At 51.3% G+C, this 19,020-nt stretch overlaps 1 long non-coding RNA gene across 1 annotated transcript; it reads right to left on the bottom strand.

The window, feature by feature from the left end:
• Positions 1-1,300: 1,300 nt before the first annotated feature.
• LOC123065372 (uncharacterized) lies at positions 1,301-2,403 on the bottom strand. Its single transcript, XR_006431000.1, has 2 exons — positions 1,956-2,403; positions 1,301-1,876 (listed from the first exon to the last, which is right to left on the bottom strand). It is a non-coding gene; the product is annotated as an uncharacterized lncRNA (long non-coding RNA).
• Between the last annotated feature and the right edge of the window lie 16,617 nt (positions 2,404-19,020).

The raw sequence follows: 19,020 nt of genomic DNA, 5'->3' as shown, positions 1-19,020 counted from the left end.
TTTGGGGGACGTGTATATGCCCATTGAGGTAACCTAGTGTTATACGAAGATTCTCCAGCTTCATGTCATTCGGAAGAAGTTTGTTAATAAGACTTGATCAACCTTATTGATGGGTTCCTTTTGATGGTCATGAGATGGATGAATTTAGTAAACACAACTTTCTGTACCCACTTTTTACTTTCTGTTATTTAGAATAAATAAAGCAAAAATACTATATTTTTTCCTGTTTTCTAAATGATCTGTGCAATAAGAATGACCAGAAAATAAAAGTTCTCCAAAGGCCCTGAAAATTTAGTATGATTTTTTTAGATTATTTAAGAATTTTTGGCACTGAAACTACCTCAGGGAGATGCACCATTGGGCCACAAGCCCACAGGGCGCGCCTATAGGCCTTGTAGGTCCCACGTGGGTCCCCCTCACTTATGTAAGCACCCACCCACTTCGTCTTCCTCCAAAAAAATCCCACCATTGCTCAAACCCGTGTTCTTGCTCATTTTGCTGCCATTTTCGATCTCCTTGCTCATAACTACATTTCTGAAACTGTTTCGGGGGATTGTACTTCGGCATGTGACTCCTCGAATGCTCAAATTAGTTTTTGTCCTAGTGCTTTATATATTGCAAAATTTTGCTGTTGTGGTGACCTTGTTCCTAAGCTTTCATGTCAAATTTATATGGTTCAAAGTAGTTTTGTTGCATGATATAGCCTCTAGACACTTGTGGGAGTAGTTGCTATCAATCATGTCGAGTTTTGTTCACTTTTATTTTGAGTAACTAAAAATTTCAGAAATTTTTCAAAGAAAGAAAATGTTGAGAAATATGGCTAGGTTAAACAACATCAATATAGTTGGGCTTAATATATAATATAGGTGTGCATGGTGCTATAAGGTGACAAGTGAAGAAGTCAACTTCAAAGAGTCAATTGATATAGAAAGATTTCTATATAGTATTATATTTGAGACAATATGGAATAGGCTCAAAATTATATGAAAAACAACAAACATGTTGTTGAAAAGGAAGCATATGACATAGGCGTTCATTTGCAAAAAGATGAATTGAATAGGAGCACTACAACTCAAGTTATAGCGAAAAGAAGTGTGGATTGAATTTGAATTCAAAATAGGTCAAGAATTATTTGAATAATGAGTACACAGGATGTGATCAGCAAGTACTCCCTCCGTCCGGAAATACTTGTCGGAGAAATGGTTAAATATGGATGTATGTAAAACTAAAACACATCTAGATACGTCCATTTCGCCGACAAGTATTTCCGGACGGAGGGAGTATTTGATACAAGTGTTCATAGGCAAAAGGAATCAATTGGATATGGTAAACAATTTTCAAGATATGATCAACACATGATTTGAAAACAAATTTGAATTGATCAATTTGAAGAGTTTAGAAGTTGAAACTATTGATTCTATTGGATAGGTAAGATCAATATGAACATATAGGAAAAGTTTCATTGGGTTTGGATATACAGATTTGAAGATATAGCAGAATGAAGTTCGGTTTGAGATATGAGAAAAACTCTGCCGTGGCAGCGTTTTTGACATGCTGAAATTGCTGCCATGGCGGCGAATTGAGCTGCTGCCGCGGATACTGTAGATGTGGCCACGTGTCGCGCTAGGGTTGGCCGAAGTGGATTTGCGCGCGTGTGCTCACCGGAAGCAGGGGGGAAACGGTGGTAGCTTCGGGCGTAGGCCTTTGGTGGCTCTCCGCGAAGATGAGGTGACGGGAGGATGCAGCTTGCGATGGCTGAGGCGATGGTGGCTTCAACGGAGATGGGAGCGTCATTTGCTGGCGCTGCAGTGGCGTTGGAGCTCCAGCGTCGGCGGGGATCTTCGGGTTTATGTGGGGCGCTCGAACCAGCAGTGTGCTGAGCATAAAAGGAGGTGAAGGAGGTGCGTAAGGTCTCAGTAAATTCAACGAGACACTCTGTGAGGACCGGGACTTACTGGTCGCGGTGCAGTTCGTCGGAGGAGGAGCTTCCGGCGGCGGAGATCGGCGGGGTCCGTGCTCTCGGTTCCAACGGGGAAAATGAGGGGTGGATGCGGGAATCCGGCGAGGGGATTGAGATGGGTCTCTTGGTGCCCGCAGATTGGAGCAGGGAATTCGGGATCGGGTGAATCTCGCGGGATTTGGATCGGGCTCGCTGCGGCTTCGTGCATGGATGGGAGTCCGGCTGAAGGTTGAGGACGAAGGCGGGCCAGCGATGTCAGTGAAAGAGAAGAGATAAATAGAAAAGAAGAAAAAACTGGGGGCGGCGCTGCTGCTGGGCTTCGGCCTGCTGCGCTGCGCGCGCGGGCGAGATTTAGGAATGGGCCACATGGTCTACTGGGTAGGGTAGGTTTAGGTTTTAGTCTAGGGTTTTTTTCAGAAAAGTTTTTGGCTCCATAAATGATCCAAATCATTTTATAAAAAAAAACAGAACATCCACAAAAACTAATATAGTTACATACAGCATAGTGAACATTTTTCCAGTCCAAAATACTTATATAAACTACATACAATATTTTCATAAACTTTAATTTGACACTTATAAATGTCCCGTAAAAATATGTTTTTCAACTCCAGAGAAAAAAATAACATTTAAAACATATCCAACTCATTAATATTGAAGGAGTCATATTACCTTCTCTCACAATAATATTTTTTTGAGTTAGAATTGGTTTAAATATTCAAAATCCAAATGGGAGAATATTCAATTATTAACTAATATTTTTCTTTGAGGAAGTCATGTCACCCTCTCTCATATTTGAATTGCAAATAGTTTGAATATTCTCAAACCCAAAATAAGAACTCAAATGAATAATTGGGAAAGTCCTTTTATTCCCTCTCATTTATTATTCAATTAAACTTCAAAAGTTTCAAATCCTAACCAAATTTAACTAACAACAAGCAACACAAGCAAGTTTTTAATTAATCCTATTTAAATAATTAACATTCCAAAATTATAAATTTTGGGATGTTACAAATCTACCACCCTTAAAATGAATCTCGTCCTCGAGATTCGAAGAGGTTAGAAAGAAAAGGTTAGGGTTGGGGTCTCCTTGAATATCCATTGATCATTCGAGATTCTGGGGCACTACCACCCTTAAAATCAAAATCACTGGTTCTTCAAGAATGTTGCTCCTTCGATGACGTCCCCGAAATATAAGTCATACACTCCTTTTTAATCTTGGTTGGATCCTTTGTAAAGAAGTGGTCTTCCAAATCCTGGGCCTTCATGGTGAAAGCGCTAGTAGTCAATGTCGGCGTTCTGGATATGGGGGTATCCAGACTTGCCTGCATGCGGCCCATCACATGCCTCCATCGACGGCCTGGTATGTCCCAGCTTTGACATCAACAGCTCAAGACCCTCGCGAGGCGGACCACGCCAAGACCCTCTAGGGTAGCGACCTCTTCAAGCTGGCTCGCGAGGGGCGGAGAGTTCTATGCAAGGTGCACCTCACGAGGCTCGACTGACGTGAGCCATGACGACCAAGGCCAGGCGGGCGCCAGCGGGCAGAGTGCCAGCTTCCTCTTTGGTGCAAGGGAGGTAAGCCGCAGGCGCCGAGTCCTGAGGCATCAGTCAAAGGTTTCCATTCTAGTGCAACAAGACCAAGACCGCCAGGACGGCAGGACGGAGGTCATCACCGAGCCCACCGCAGGGTCATGACCAGGAGCTTTTCGCAGGCGAAGACTACTTTTGTCAGGATAAGATGTACTACTTGTCCCCTTTTACATCCGGCCGTTGTGGGATCCCTTCCCGCCTACATTTGGGAAGAGGACCGCGGCCACTATAAATAGGACTTAGCCACCACCATAGAGGGGCATCTGATCTGGACCGAAGAGATCCATTCTCACCGGACCACCTCACCAGCTCTCTTGAGCTCAAGAACACCTCACCTTCTGAGGACAGTTCATCCACTGTACTAGTTCATCCTTGGCCCCTCGAGGAAATCCACCAAAACGTTGTAGTAGGGTATTACACCGCAAGGTGGCCCGAACCAGGATAAACTGTTGTGTCTCTTTGTCTCTTCGAGCTCGTTGCGCTAGGCTTAGGAGGATCGCGAGTAGGCAGGCTGGGTACGTTGAAATATCCACATGCACCCCAGAGTTTGAACCTCTCAAGGGTGTGCAGAACCCGTAATCCGACATTTGGCGCGCCGGGTAGGGGTGCGTCGGATCTTCTCTTCCGTCGATCGATCCATCGTCACTCCGACAACTCCATGGATGATGCACGCCGAGCTCGGGCCGAGCGTCGGGCCGCAGTCGCCGCTCGCGTTGCTCAGACGGCTCCGGCTGGCAATGGTTGTGCTCGCCGTGCTCCGTCTCCGGTGGCCAACGCTGCCACGGGCCCTGTCGGCCACGGGCAGCAAGCTTCTTCACTGCACCCTTCGGTGTGCCGCGATGGGCGCACCGCTACTCCGTCACTGACTCTAGCAGCTTCGTCCTCCCACGCACGTCACGGCCCGGCGAACACGCAAGCCGCTCTGCTCATGGCACAGGAGCTCCTTCGCTACCGCCCGGTCAACGACTTCTACGAGGAGTGGCTCAAGCGAATCGCTGAGCTCGTCAGCGCGGTCGAGGGCTCCGTCGCGCTGGCTCGCTCCCTACCTCAGCAGCCGCCCACCGTGGGCGACGTGGCTCACGGGGCTCCTTCACCACCTCCGGCCCAGGGCGTCATCATCAAGCCAAGGCGTGTGGCGCCCCGGCGCGACCCACCATGTCAGGCACCCATGCGGGAAGAAGTGAGCTGCCAGGTGGTGAAGTGGCCTCAAGGAGAAGCGCGCGTGCTTCCTGCACCCCCGCATCAGGCCCGCGTGCCGCCACAGGAGGTGGCGGCGCGTGTGCACCAGGACCAAGTTCTACCTCCTCGGCAGGCCCCAGTGGCCACAGCAGGATGCCGCGCGTTCACCCCGGAGCTCCGCAATGTCGTCTGGCCGAGTAAGTTCAAGCCTGACCTGCCCCTACGCTACGACGGCACCGTCGACCCGCCGAGTTCCTACAGCTCTACGAGCTGAGCATCGAGGCGGCCATCGGCGACGAGAATATCATGGCAAACTGGTTCCTGGTGGCCCTCAAGGATGGCGTGCATTCTTGGCTCCTGAACCTTCCCGAGGGATCGGTCTCTTCCTAGGAGGAGATGCGTGGCCACTTCATAACCAACTTCCAGGGCACTCACGACCGTCCGTCGGCAGCGGGTGACCTGCGTCGCATCAAGCAACAGCCTGGAGAGACCTGCAGAAGTATATCCAGCGCTTCAACAATGTTCGTCTCAAGATCCCCAAGGTGTCGGACAAGGCCATCATCTCAGCGTTCACGGATGGTGTCCGCGACGTCAAGATGAAGGAGGAGCTTGCCATCCATGAGGACCTCTGCACAGCCCTGGAGATGTTCAACATGGCGAACAAGTGCGCAAGGTCTGAGGAGGGCGCATCTCCTTCCTCGAGCTCCCCGATGCTGACCCAGAAGACAAGAAGGCCAAGTCCAAGGACGTGAAGCGCAAGGGGCTGGCCGTGCTTGCGGCCGAGCCAGAGATGAAGTGTGGTCGTGACCACCCCGAGTCGTCCAAGAGCAACTGACCGTTCTGCATCTTCCACAACGTCCACAGCCACAAGACCAACGACTGCCAGGAGCTCAGGGCTCTCCGTGACGGGGGCCTCGGTCGGTGCTCCGAGCGCAATGATCGAGGCTATGGGCGTGGAGGCGTCCGAGGTGGAGGACGCTGGGACGGATGCGACCACCGCCAGGAGTGGCGCAACCATCCTCGGGAGGACCGCTGGCAGGGCCAACCTTGCGAGGGCGCCTGGAGGGAGTAGCCTCATGAGGAGCGCCCTCAGGGCAATGCCAGTCTGCCTCACTGCCTCCACCGCCAAGAAGGAATGAAGAGCATCACCAGGACGAGGAGGTTGGGGCCTTCCAGGAGCCTCGAGCCATCGCCTGCATCTTAGGCGGCTCATAGGCCCCAGCCTCTCACCGCATCTTCAAGCAGTTCGCGCGCGAGGTGAACGCAACGCTCCCCAAGCCCGAAGCAACTCGCCCTCTCAGGTGGTCCAAGTGCGCCATCACCTTCAGCTCCTCAGACTAGCTCAAGTGTGTGGCCACTGCTGGCATGCTCCCCATGCTCTGCTCTCCCGTCATCAGGAACGTGGTTGTCACCAAGACTCTCATCGATGGTGGAGCGGGGTTCAATGTCCTCTCCGTTCAAATGTTCAATAGGCTCCAATACCGTACTACCAGCTCCAGCCTACCAAGCCATTTTCAGGAGTGACCGACGGCTCCACACTCCCGATAGGGCAGGTCCGCCTCCCTGTCACCTTCGGCGAGCGCAACAACTACCACACCGAGCTCATCGACTTCGATGTCGCCAACATTCGCCTGCCCTACAACGCCATCCTAGTGTACCCAACATTGGCCAAGTTCATGGCAGCAACGCACCACGGCTACAACGTCCTCAAGATGCCAGGAAGCGGCGGCGTCAACACGGTCGCGTGTCAAGAGAAGGATGTGGTGTGCTCCCTCAAGTGCGCCTTCCAGGCTGCAGCAATCGAGAACCCTGAAGATGGGGGCGGTGCCATCCCTCCTGAGGTTGCCCCCAAGACGAAGAAGCTGCAGCTGGGTCAGGGATCCCGTGAGGAAGCATCGCCCGAGGATGTCGTGCTGAGCCTCGCGTCCCAGGACGCCGCGCCTTCACCCATCGCATAGGAAGGCGCGCCCGGCGCCCCTCTCAGGTTGGGCTCGGGGGCTCTCCTCAGGAGGGCCTCGGACCTGGCCAGGGTCACGAGGGAGGCGCTCGGGCACCATGTGGATGCGCTCTTTAGAGCACGCTTCCCAGGAGAAGGCATCAGGCGGGAGGCACCAAGCGTTCAGGAGTTCATCAGCAAGGCAATCGAGGAGATTCAAGAGGCAAGGGTTCTGCAAGGTGATCGCCGCCTACCGCGAGGCGTGGCTCACTCTCTAGGCGAGGGTAAGGAGTTTCGCGTCTGCATCGACATTCCAGGGCTCGACAGGGCCGCATCTCGGCAGCTCTTCTGGCCGTCTCGTGTCGGCCGATGCGAGGGTCCACCCCACAGCTACGTCTGCATGCCCTTCAGCCTGCCGGGCGCAGCCGTGGTGTTCCAGCCCTGCGCAAGGGATGCACTGGCGGCTCGTGAGGCCAGGCATTGGGCGATCTTGGCGGAGATGGAGGAGCACCCCCAAGAGCCTCCCGGGCGCTCTGGGCCTCTCGAGGCTCGGCACCAGGGTGGCTCGTGAGGAACGACTCCGGCAACACGCGTCCTTCGCTACCCCAACGCATCTTCAGCAACAGCACCAGGTGACATCTCTCCAGTTCTTTCAGTTTGGGGGGCGCCCCTCGGGCTGCACCATCCTTAGGTCGTGTGGGTCTATCCCCGCGGCGTGTATCGTTTTGCATTCTCCAGGATTGTCTAACTATTTTCTATGAGTTTTCCTATGATCGCCATCCTCCGGCCTTGAGCGTTAACCACCTCGCAGCCTCCCTGTGTCTGCTGGCTTGTCCCCCACTCGCCTCACTGCATGGCTACTCACATCGGCACAGCGCTTGTGCTCGGGTCCGTCCCTGCAACGCTGACAAACCCGAGGATCGAGCTCTGGTTTGCGACCCGACTCGCGCACACCACCTCTCCAGGTCCTCGATGCCTTCGTCTGGTGCCCAGGGCCCTGGGCTGACAGCCTGCTCCGCGGGGGTTCTCGTTTTCTTCTGTCATCTAACCTGCAGGTTCACCTGGTGGTGGTTCACGGGCCCGCTTGGACGACCGCCATCTTGCCTCGCGAGTCGCTTGCACGTTAAAGGGGGAGGTCCTGAGAATCGCATCTCGGGAGCTCCTACTGCCTCTCCAGCCCTCACCCCCTGGCCTTGACCACGGCACCGCGACCTGGCATACAAGTGGCGGCTGAGCTTGCTCGAGGCCCGGGACCCGAGGACGTAGAGCACCTAGATGAGCGAGGCAAGAGGGTGGTTGTTACGGGTCATGCCTAATGACACCACCACAAACGCAAGGACATGCGCCATCCTCCTGCGGACCAGGACACCAAAAGATAAGTCACAATTCACTGCAGCACCGGCCTCGCTCCCTGCATGCCCCAGCCTCGCAGTCCCACTCCAGCGGCTTTGCTCCCCTTTTCGATTCTCTGGGCGGCTGCTTGTACGACAAGGGGTACCTCATGAGCATCGCGTCTCATGAGCTCTCACCGGACCTCGGGCCGCTCACCTCCTAGCCTTGACCACGGCATCGCGACCTGGCATACTAGCGACGGCTGAAGCCTGCCTGGGGACTGGGTCCCGTCGGCATAGAGCGTCGCGACGTCTAGGGAAAAGAAAATGGAGGAATCGTGCCGAACTGGGACATGTGAATTCATCACAGAGTCAAAGAAAGCAACGCTGGCATTAAATACATTCCGGTCCTTACAAACCCCACGGGGGCTGATTTTCATTCCGCACAGGGAAAACAAAAGAAGGAAGGAAGCCACTAAGCTATCGGGCGTCACCGATGATGTCGGGCGGCAGCCGCTGCCGCGCTCCGACCACGGCGGGAGCTTGGCGGCATGTAGCTGTCGTCACTCGACTCCGGAGACTCGCTGGGCTCAGGAGAGTCACTGGATTCCCAGGAGTCGTCGTTGCTGCTGGGAGAGGCGCCAAAGGGGACAGAAGCAGGCCCAGCGCCCGCTGCTGCACTCCGCGGTCTCCTTCCTCCATGGCAGTACTCCAGTCGTTCGCCCTCCACATTGAAGACCTTGAAGAACAAGGTGGCTGCGCCATCATACTCTAAGTGAATCGCTAGGGCTCCCTCTGCGCGGCAAGCCCGGGCGACCTCACCCGATTCGTGCGTCATGAAAACGTCGCCGGGGGGCACCACCTCGACTTCAGCTCCGGTGGCCAAGCTGCAGCACTCAGCATGCTGCAGCCACAGCTCAAGCGGCCACCTCAGAGGCAGCTCACTGGCGAAGAACCTCGGGAGCCGGATCCAAGAGTCAGGAGGCATCGCCGCCCACACCACAAACTCGTGCGAGCTGCCCTCGGCGTGAGTCCATGGCGCGGTCGGTAAGGCAAGGGTGGCTCGACCACCATCGTTGGGGACTGCTCGAGGGCGCACATCTTCATCCCGAGCACGGGTGTACATGGGGAGGGGGAAGCCAGGCGGAGGCCTTTATTGCCAAGGCATGCCCACCTCTCGCCCCACGCTGGCATCATGAGGGAGGCGGAGTCGCTTCTTCGGCGGGAGAGGATCAGGCCCTTCCTTGGGCGCCTTCCCTTTTTTGGCCGCTGAGAACCTCCTGATCGGCGCCATGGAAGCAAGAAAGAGAAGAAGCAGGCGACAGGAAGATGAAGGAGAGATGATCGGGGGGGTTCTGCCACTCCCCCTCATTTATAGCCAAGGGAGGCCAACCGCCAGCGGCCAGCCTCCACGACCTCGCACCATGATGATCTTCTGCACGCCGCATCATTCCGTCAAGTCGAACAATTGCCGAGGCAGCATGGGGAAGTGGAGACGCCCACGTCCCATCAATCGCCACACGTCATCAAGGCCGCAGGCAGTTAGGGCCTGCGGCGTTCCGCACTTTCCCTTTGGCTTCGCCTGGAAGCCAAGTCCGAGCGCGCCTTGTGCCCAGGGGCTATTGTCGGCGTTCTGGATATGGGGGTATTGCCTACCTACAGCCCACCACGTGGCTCCATTGATGGCCTGGTACGGCCCAGCTTCGACATCAACAGCTCAAGAGCCTCGCAAGGGGCCAAGCCTCGCGAGGCGGACGACGCCAAGACCCCCGAGGGGACCAGCCTCTTCAGGCTGGCTCCCGAGGGGTGGAGAGTTCTATGCAAGGTGCACCTCACGAGGCTCGACTGATGTGAGCCATGATAACCAAGGCCAGGCGGGCGCCAGCGGGCGCAGAGCACCAGCTTCCTCTTCCGTGCAAGGGAGGCAAGCCACAGGCGTGGAGTCCCGAGGAATCAGTCAAAGGTTTCCATTCTGGTGCAATAACACCAAGACCGCCAGGACGGCAGGACGGAGGTCATCACCGAGCCCACCGCAGGGTCACGACCAGGGGCTTTTCGCAGGCGAAGACTACTTTTGTCAGGATAGGCTGTACTACTTGTCCCCTTTTAAATCCGGCCGTTGTGGGATCCCTTCCTATTGGGGAACGTTGCAGAAAATTAAAATTTTTCCTACGGTTTCACCAAGATCCATCTATGAGTTCATCTAAGCAACGAGTCTAGGGAGAGAGTTTGCATCTACATACCACTTGTAGATCGCGTGCGGAAGCTTGCAAGGTGATGATGTAGTCGTACTCGACGTGATCCAAATCACCGATGACCAGCGCCGAACGGACGGCACCTCCGCGTTCAACACACGTACGGGACGGGAGACGTCTCCTCCTTCTTGATCCAGCAAGGGGGAAGGAGAGGTTGATGAAGATCCAGCAGCACGACGGCGTGGTGGTGGATGCAGGGCGTCACAGCAGCAGGGCTTCGCCGAGACTACGAGGGAGAGACGTAACGGGGGGAGGTGGAGGCGCCAGGGGCTGGTGTATGAAGTCCCTCCTCTCCCCCACTATATATAGGGGTGCCAGGGGGCGCCGGCCCTAGTAGATGAGATCTACTAGGGGGGGCGGCGGCCTAGGGGAGGTTTCCCTCCCCCCCAAGGCACCTAGGGGTGCCTTCCACCACTAGGACTCCTCCTAGGGGGAAACCCTAGGCGCATGGGCCTATAGGGGCTGGTGCCCTTGGCCCATGATGGCCAAGGCGCACCCCCTACAGCCCATGTGGCCCCCCGGGACAGGTGGCCCCACCCGGTGGACCCCCGGGACCCTTCCGGTGGTCCCGGTACAATACCGATAACCCCGAAACTTGTCCTGATGCCCGAAATAGCACTTCCTATATATAATTCTTTACCTCCGGACCATTCCGGAACTCCTCGTGACGTCCGGGATCTCATCCGGGACTCCGAACAACATTCGGGTTTCTGCATATACATATCTTCATAACCCTAGCGTCACCGAACCTTAAGTGTGTAGACCCTACGGGTTCGGGAGACATGCAGACATGACCGAGACGCTCTCAGTCAATAACCATCAGCGGGATCTGGATACCCATGATGGCTCCCACATGCTCCTCGATGTTGTCATCGGATGAACCACTATGTCGAGGATTCGATCAAACCCTGTATGCAATTCCCTTTGTCAATCGGTACGTTACTTGCCCGAGACTCGATCGACGGTATCCCAATACCTTGTTCAGTCTCGTTACCGGCAAGTCACTTTACTCGTACCGTAATGCATGATCCCGTGTCCAACACCTTGGTCACATTGAGCTCAATATGATGATGCATTACCGAGTGGGCCCAGAGATACCTCTCCGTCATACGGAGTGACAAATCCCAGTCTCGATCCGTGTCAACCCAACAGCTACTTTCGGAGTTACCTGTAATGCACCTTTATAGTCACCCAGTTACGTTGTGACGTTTGATACACCCAAGGCACTCTTACGGTATCCGGGAGTTACACGATCTCATGGTCGAAGGAAGAGATACTTGACACTTGCAAAGCTCTAGCAAAACGAACTACACGATCTTTTATGCTATGCTTAGGATTGGGTCTTGTCCATCACATCATTCTCCTAATGATGTGATCCCGTTATCAACGACATCCAATGTCCATAGTCAGGAAACCATGACTATCTGTTGATCACAACGAGTTGGTCAACTAGAGGCTTACCAGGGACATAGTGTGGTCTAAGTATTCACACGTCTATTACGATTTCCGGATAATACAGTTATAGCATGAATAAAAGACAATTATCATGAACAATGAAATATAATAATACTTTTATTATTGCCTCTAGGGCATATTTCCAACAGTCTCCCACTTGCACTAGAGTCACCAATCTAGTTACATTGTGATGAATCGAACACCCATAGAGTTCTGGTGTTGATCATGTTTTGCACGCGAGAGAGGTTTAGTCAGCGGATCTGCGACATTCAGATCCGTGTGCACTTTGCAAATCTCTATGTCTCCATCTTGAACATTTTCACGGATGGAGTTGAAACGACGCTTGATGTGCCTGGTCTTCTTGTGAAACCTAGGCTCCTTTGCGAGGGAAATAGCTCCAGTGTTGTCACAGAAGAGTTTGATCGGCCCCGACGCATTGGGTATGACTCCTAGGTCGGTGATGAACTCCTTCGCCCAAATCGCTTCATGTGCTGCCTCCGAGGCTGCCATGTACTCCGCTTCACATGTAGATCCCGCCACGACGCTCTGCTTGCAGCTGCACCAGCTTACTGCTCCACCATTCAACATATACACGTATCCGGTTTGTGACTTAGAGTCATCCAGATCTGAGTCGAAGCTAGCGTCGACGTAACCCTTTACGACGAGCTCTTCGTCTCCTCCATAAACGAGAAACATGTCCTTTGTCCTTTTCAGGTACTTCAGGATATTCTTGACCGCTGTCCAGTGTTCCTTGCCGGGATTACTTTGGTATCTTGCTACCAAACTTACGGCAAGGTTTACATCGGGTCTGGTACACAGCATGGCATACATAATAGATCCTATGGCTGAAGCATAGGGGATGACACTCATCTCTTCTTTATCTTTTGCCGTGGTCGGTGACTGAGCTGTGCTCAGTCTCATACCTTGTAACATAGGCAAGAACCCCTTCTTGGACTGATCCATTCTGAATCTCTTCAAAATCTTATCAAGGTATGTGCTTTGTGAAAGACCTATGAGGCGTCTCGATCTATCTCTATAGATCTTGATGCCTAATATATAAGCAGCTTCTCCAAGGTCCTTCATTGAAAAACACTTATTCAAGTAGGCCTTAATGCTGTCCAGAAATTCTATATTATTTCCCATCAGGAGTATGTCATCTACATATAATATGAGAAATGCTACAGAGCTCCCACTCACTTTCTTGTAAACGCAGGCTTCTCCATAAGTCTGCATAAACCCAAACGCTTTGATCATCTCATCAAAGCGAATGTTCCAACTCCGAGATGCTTGCACCAGTCCATAAATGGATCGCTGGAGCTTGCATACTTTGTTAGCGTTCCGAGGATCGACAAAACCTTCCGGCTGCATCATATACAGTTCCTCCTTAAGATGCCCGTTAAGGAATGCTGTTTTGACGTCCATCTGCCATATCTCATAATCATAGTATGCGGCAATTGCTAACATGATTCGGACGGACTTTAGCTTCGCTACGGGAGAGAATGTCTCGTCGTAGTCAATCCCTTGAACCTGTCGATAACCCTTAGCGACAAGTCGAGCTTTATAGATGGTAATATTACCATCCGCGTCCGTCTTCTTCTTAAAGATCCATTTGTTTTCTATCGCTCGCCGATCATCGGGCAAGTCTGTCAAAGTCCATACTTTGTTTTCATACATGGATTCTATCTCGGATTTCATGGCTTCAAGCCATTTGTTGGAATCCGGGCCCGCCATTGCTTCTTCATAGTTCGAAGGTTCATTGTTGTCTAACAACATGATTTCCAGGACAGGGTTGCCGTACCACTCTGGTGCGGAACGTGTCCTTGTGGACCTACGAAGTTCAGCAGTAACTTGATCCGAAGTACTTTGATCATTATCATGGTTTTCCTCTTCAGTTGGTGTGGGCATCACAGGAACGGTTTCCTGTGCTGCGTCACTATCCCGCTCAAGAGGTAGTACTTCATCGAGTTCTACTTTCCTCCCACTTACTTCTTTCGAGAGAAACTCTTTTTCCAGAAAGCATCCATTCTTGGCAACAAAGATCTTGCCTTCGGATCTTAAGTAGAAGGTATACCCTATAGTCTCCTTAGGGTATCCTATGAATACGCATTTTTCCGACTTGGGTTCGAGCTTTTCAGGTTGAAGTTTCTTGACATAAGCTTCGCATCCCCAAACTTTTAGAAACGACAGCTTAGGTTTCTTTCCAAACCATAATTCATACGGTGTCGTCTCAACGGATTTAGACGGTGCCCTATTTAAAGTGAATGTAGCTGTCTCTAGAGCGTATCCCCAAAATGATAGCGGTAAATCGGTAAGAGACATCATAGACCGCACCATATCCAATAGAGTGCGATTACGACGTTCGGACACACCGTTTCGCTGAGGTGTTCCAGGCGGCGTGAGCTGTGAAACGATTCCACATTTCTTTAAGTGTGTACCAAATTCGTGACTTAAGTATTCTCCTCCACGATCTGATCGTAAGAATTTTATCTTTCGGTCACGTTGATTCTCCACCTCATTCTGAAATTCCTTGAACTTTTCAAAGGTCTCAGACTTGTGTTTCATTAAGTAGACATACCCATATCTACTCAAGTCATCTGTGAGAGTGAGAACATAACGATATCCTCCGCGAGCCTCAACGCTCATTGAACCGCACACATCGGTATGTATGATTTCCAACAAGTTGGTTGCTCGCTCCATTGTTCCGGAGAACGGAGTCTTGGTCATTTTACCTAAGAGGCATGGTTCGCACGTGTCAAACGATTCATAATCAAGAGACTCTAAAAGTCCATCGGCATGGAGCTTCTTCATGCGCTTGACACCAATGTGACCAAGGCGGCAGTGCCACAAGTATGTGGGACTATCGTTATCAACTTTAAATCTTTTGGCATCTACACTATGAACATGTGTAATATTACGCTCGAGATTCATTAAGAATAAACCATTGACCATCAAACTTGGCACTAAATAACAATTATTAAGGTTCAAAAATAATCCCGTAGGTAAATGTAGAGGCAGCGTGCCGACGGCGATCACATCGACTCTGGAACCATTCCCGACGCGCATCGTCACCTCGTCCTTCGCCAGTCTCCGTTTATTCTGCAGCTCCTGCTGTGAGTTACAAATATGAGCAACGGCACCGGTATCAAATACCCAGGAGTTACTACGAGTACTGGTAAGGTACACATCAATCACATGTATATCAAATATACCTTTGGTGTTGCCGGCCTTCTTATCTGCTAAGTATTTGGGGCAGTTCCGCTTCTAGTGACCCTTCCCCTTGCAATAAAAGCACTCAGTCTCAGGCTTGGGTCCATTCTTTGACTTCTTCCCGGTAACTGGCTTACCAGGCGCGGCAACATCTTTGCCGTCCTTCTTGAAGTTCTTCTTACCCTTGCCCTTCTTGAACTTAGTGGTCTTATTGACCATCAACACTTGATGTTCTTTCTTGATTTCAGCCTCTGCTGACTTCAGCATCGAGAACACTTCAGGAATGGTCTTTTCCATTCCCTGCATGTTGTAGTTCATCACAAAGCTCTTGTAGCTTGGTGGGAGCGACTGGAGGATTCTGTCAATGACCGCCTCATCTGGGAGGTTAATGTTCAGCTGGGTCATACGGTTGTGCAACCCAGACATCTTCAGGATGTGCTCACTGACAGAACTGTTTTCCTCCATCTTACAACTGTAGAACTTGTCGGAGACATCATATCTCTCGACCCGGGCATGAGCTTGGAAAACTAGTTTCAGCTCTTCGAACATCTCATATGCTCCGTGATGCTCAAAACGCTTTTGGAGCCCCGGTTCTAAGCTGTAAAGCATGCCGCACTGAACGAGGGAGTAATCATCAGCGCGAGACTGCCAAGCATTCATAATGTCTTGGTTCTCTGGGACGGGGGCGTCACCTAGCGGTCCTTCTAGGACATATTGTTTCCTGGCAGCTATGAGGATGATCCTCAGGTTCCGGACCCAGTCCGTATAGTTGCTCCCATCATCTTTCAGCTTGGTTTTCTCTAGGAACGCGTTGAAGTTCATGTTGACATTAGCGTTGGCCATTGATCTACAAGACATATTTGCAAAGGTTTTAGACTAAGTTCATGATAATTAAGTTCTAATCAAATTATGAACTCCCACTTAGATTAGACATCCCTTTAGTCATCTAAGTGTTACACGATCCGAGTCGACTAGCCCGTGTCCGATCATCACGTGAGACGGACTAGTCATCGTCGGTGAACATTTTCATGTTGATCGTATCTTCCATACGACTCGTGTTCGACCTTTCGGTCTCCGTGTTCCGAGGCCATGTCTGCACATGCTAGGCTCGTCAAGTTAACCCTAAGTGTTTTCGCTGTGTAAAACTGTCTTACACCCGTTGTATGTGAACATAAGAATCCATCACACCCGATCATCACGTGGTGCTTAGAAACGACGAACTGTAGCAACGGTGCACAGTTAGGGGAGAACACTTCTTGAAATTTTATAAGGGATCATCTTATTTACTACCGTCGTCCTAAGTAAACAAGATGCATAAAACATAATAAACATCACATGCAATTATATAGTTGTGACATGATATGGCCAATATCATATAGCTCCATTGATCTTCATCTTCGGGGCTCCATGATCATCTCGTCACCGGCTTGACACCATGATCTCCATCATCATGATCTCCATCATCGTGTCTTCATGAAGTTGTCACGCCAACGACTACTTCTACTTCCATGACTAATGTTTAGCAATAAAGTAAAGTAGTTTACATGACGTTATTCAATGACACGCAGGTCATACAAAAAAATAATGACAACTCCTATGGCTCCTGCCGGTTGTCATACTCATCGACATGCAAGTCGTGAATCCTATTACAAAGAACATGATCTCATACATCACAATTCATCATTCATCACAACTTCTGGCCATATCACATCACATGATCAATCGCTGCAAAAACAAGTTAGACGTCCTCTAATTGTTGTTGCATCTTTTACGTGGCTGCAATTGGGTTCTAGCAAGAACGTTTTCTTACCTACGAATCACCACAACGTGATTTTGTCAACTTCTATTTACCCTTCATAAGGGCCCTGTTCATCGATTCCGCTCCAACTAAGGTGGGAGAGACAGACACCCGCCAGCCACCTTATGCAACTTGTGCATGTCAGTCGGTGGAACCGGTCTCACGTAAGAGTACGTGTAAGGTTGGTCCGGGCCGCTTCATCCCACAATACCGTTGAGCAAGAAAAGACTAGTAGAGGCAAGTAAGATGACAAAATCCACGCCCACAACTAAGTTGTGTTCTACTCGTGCAAAGAGAACTATGCATAGACCTAGCTCATGATGCCACTGTTGGGGAACGTTGCAGAAAATTAAAATTTTTCCTACGGTTTCACCAAGATCCATCTATGAGTTCATCTAAGCAACGAGTCTAGGGAGAGAGTTTGCATCTACATACCACTTGTAGATCGCGTGCGGAAGCTTGCAAGGTGATGATGTAGTCGTACTCGACGTGATCCAAATCACCGATGACCAGCGCCGAACGGACGGCACCTCCGCGTTCAACACACGTACGGGACGGGAGACGTCTCCTCCTTCTTGATCCAGCAAGGGGGAAGGAGAGGTTGATGAAGATCCAGCAGCACGACGGCGTGGTGGTGGATGCAGGGCGTCACAGCAGCAGGGCTTCGCCGAGACTACGAGGGAGAGACGTAACGGGGGGAGGTGGAGGCGCCAGGGGCTGGTGTATGAAGTCCCTCCTCTCCCCCACTATATATAGGGGTGCCAGGGGGGCGCCGTCCCTAGTAGATGAGATCTACTAGGGGGGGCGGCGGCCTAGGGGAGGTTTCCCTCCCCCCCAAGGCACCTAGGGGTGCCTTCCACCACTAGGACTCCTCCTAGGGGGAAACCCTAGGCGCATGGGCCTATAGGGGCTGGTGCCCTTGGCCCATGATGGCCAAGGCACACCCCTTACAGCCCATGTGGCCCCCCGGGACAGGTGGCCCCATCCGGTGGACCCCCGGGACCCTTCCGGTGGTCCCGGTACAATACCGATAACCCCGAAACTTGTCCCGATGCCCGAAATAGCACTTCCTATATATAATTCTTTACCTCCGGACCATTCCGGAACTCCTCGTGACGTCCGGGATCTCATCCGGGACTCCGAACAACATTCGGGTTTCTGCATATACATATCTTCATAACCCTAGCGTCACCGAACCTTAAGTGTGTAGACCCTACGGGTTCGGGAGACATGCAGACATGACCGAGACGCTCTCAGTCAATAACCATCAGCGGGATCTGGATACCCATGATGGCTCCCACATGCTCCTCGATGTTGTCATCGGATGAACCACTATGTCGAGGATTCGATCAAACCCTGTATGCAATTCCCTTTGTCAATCGGTACGTTACTTGCCCGAGACTCGATCGACGGTATCCCAATACCTTGTTCAGTCTCGTTACCGGCAAGTCACTTTACTCGTACCGTAATGCATGATCCCGTGTCCAACACCTTGGTCACATTGAGCTCAATATGATGATGCATTACCGAGTGGGCCCAGAGATACCTCTCCGTCATACGGAGTGACAAATCCCAGTCTCGATCCGTGTCAACCCAACAGCTACTTTCGGAGTTACCTGTAATGCACCTTTATAGTCACCCAATTACGTTGTGACGTTTGATACACCCAAGGCACTCTTACGGTATCCGGGAGTTACACGATCTCATGGTCGAAGGAAGAGATACTTGACACTTGCAAAGCTCTAGCAAAACGAACTACACGATCTTTTATGCTATGCTTAGGATTGGGTCTTGTCCATCACATCATTCTCCTAATGATGTGATCCCGTTATCAACGACATCCAATGTCCATAGTCAGGAAACCATGACTATCTGTTGATCACAACGAGCTGGTCAACTAGAGGCTTACCAGGGACATAGTGTGGTCTAAGTATTCACACGTGTATTACGATTTCCGGATAATACAGTTATAGCATGAATAAAAGACAATTATCATGAACAATGAAATATAATAATACTTTTATTATTGCCTCTAGGGCATATTTCCAACAGTCTCCCACTTGCACTAGAGTCACTAATCTAGTTACATTGTGATGAATCAAACACCCATAGAGTTCTGGTGTTGATCATGTTTTGCACGCGAGAGAGGTTTAGTCAGCGGATCTGCGACATTCAGATCCGTGTGCACTTTGCAAATCTCTATGTCTCCATCTTGAACATTTTCACGGATGGAGTTGAAACGACGCTTGATGTGCCTGGTCTTCTTGTGAAACCCGGGCTCCTTTGCGAGGGCAATAGCTCCAGTG

This window comes from Triticum aestivum, chromosome 3B (assembly GCF_018294505.1).
Source record: "Triticum aestivum cultivar Chinese Spring chromosome 3B, IWGSC CS RefSeq v2.1, whole genome shotgun sequence".
Taxonomy (NCBI): Eukaryota; Viridiplantae; Streptophyta; class Magnoliopsida; order Poales; family Poaceae; genus Triticum; species Triticum aestivum.
Note: the sequence above shows the minus strand (reverse complement) of the source record. Positions and strands in the feature narration are given on the sequence as shown.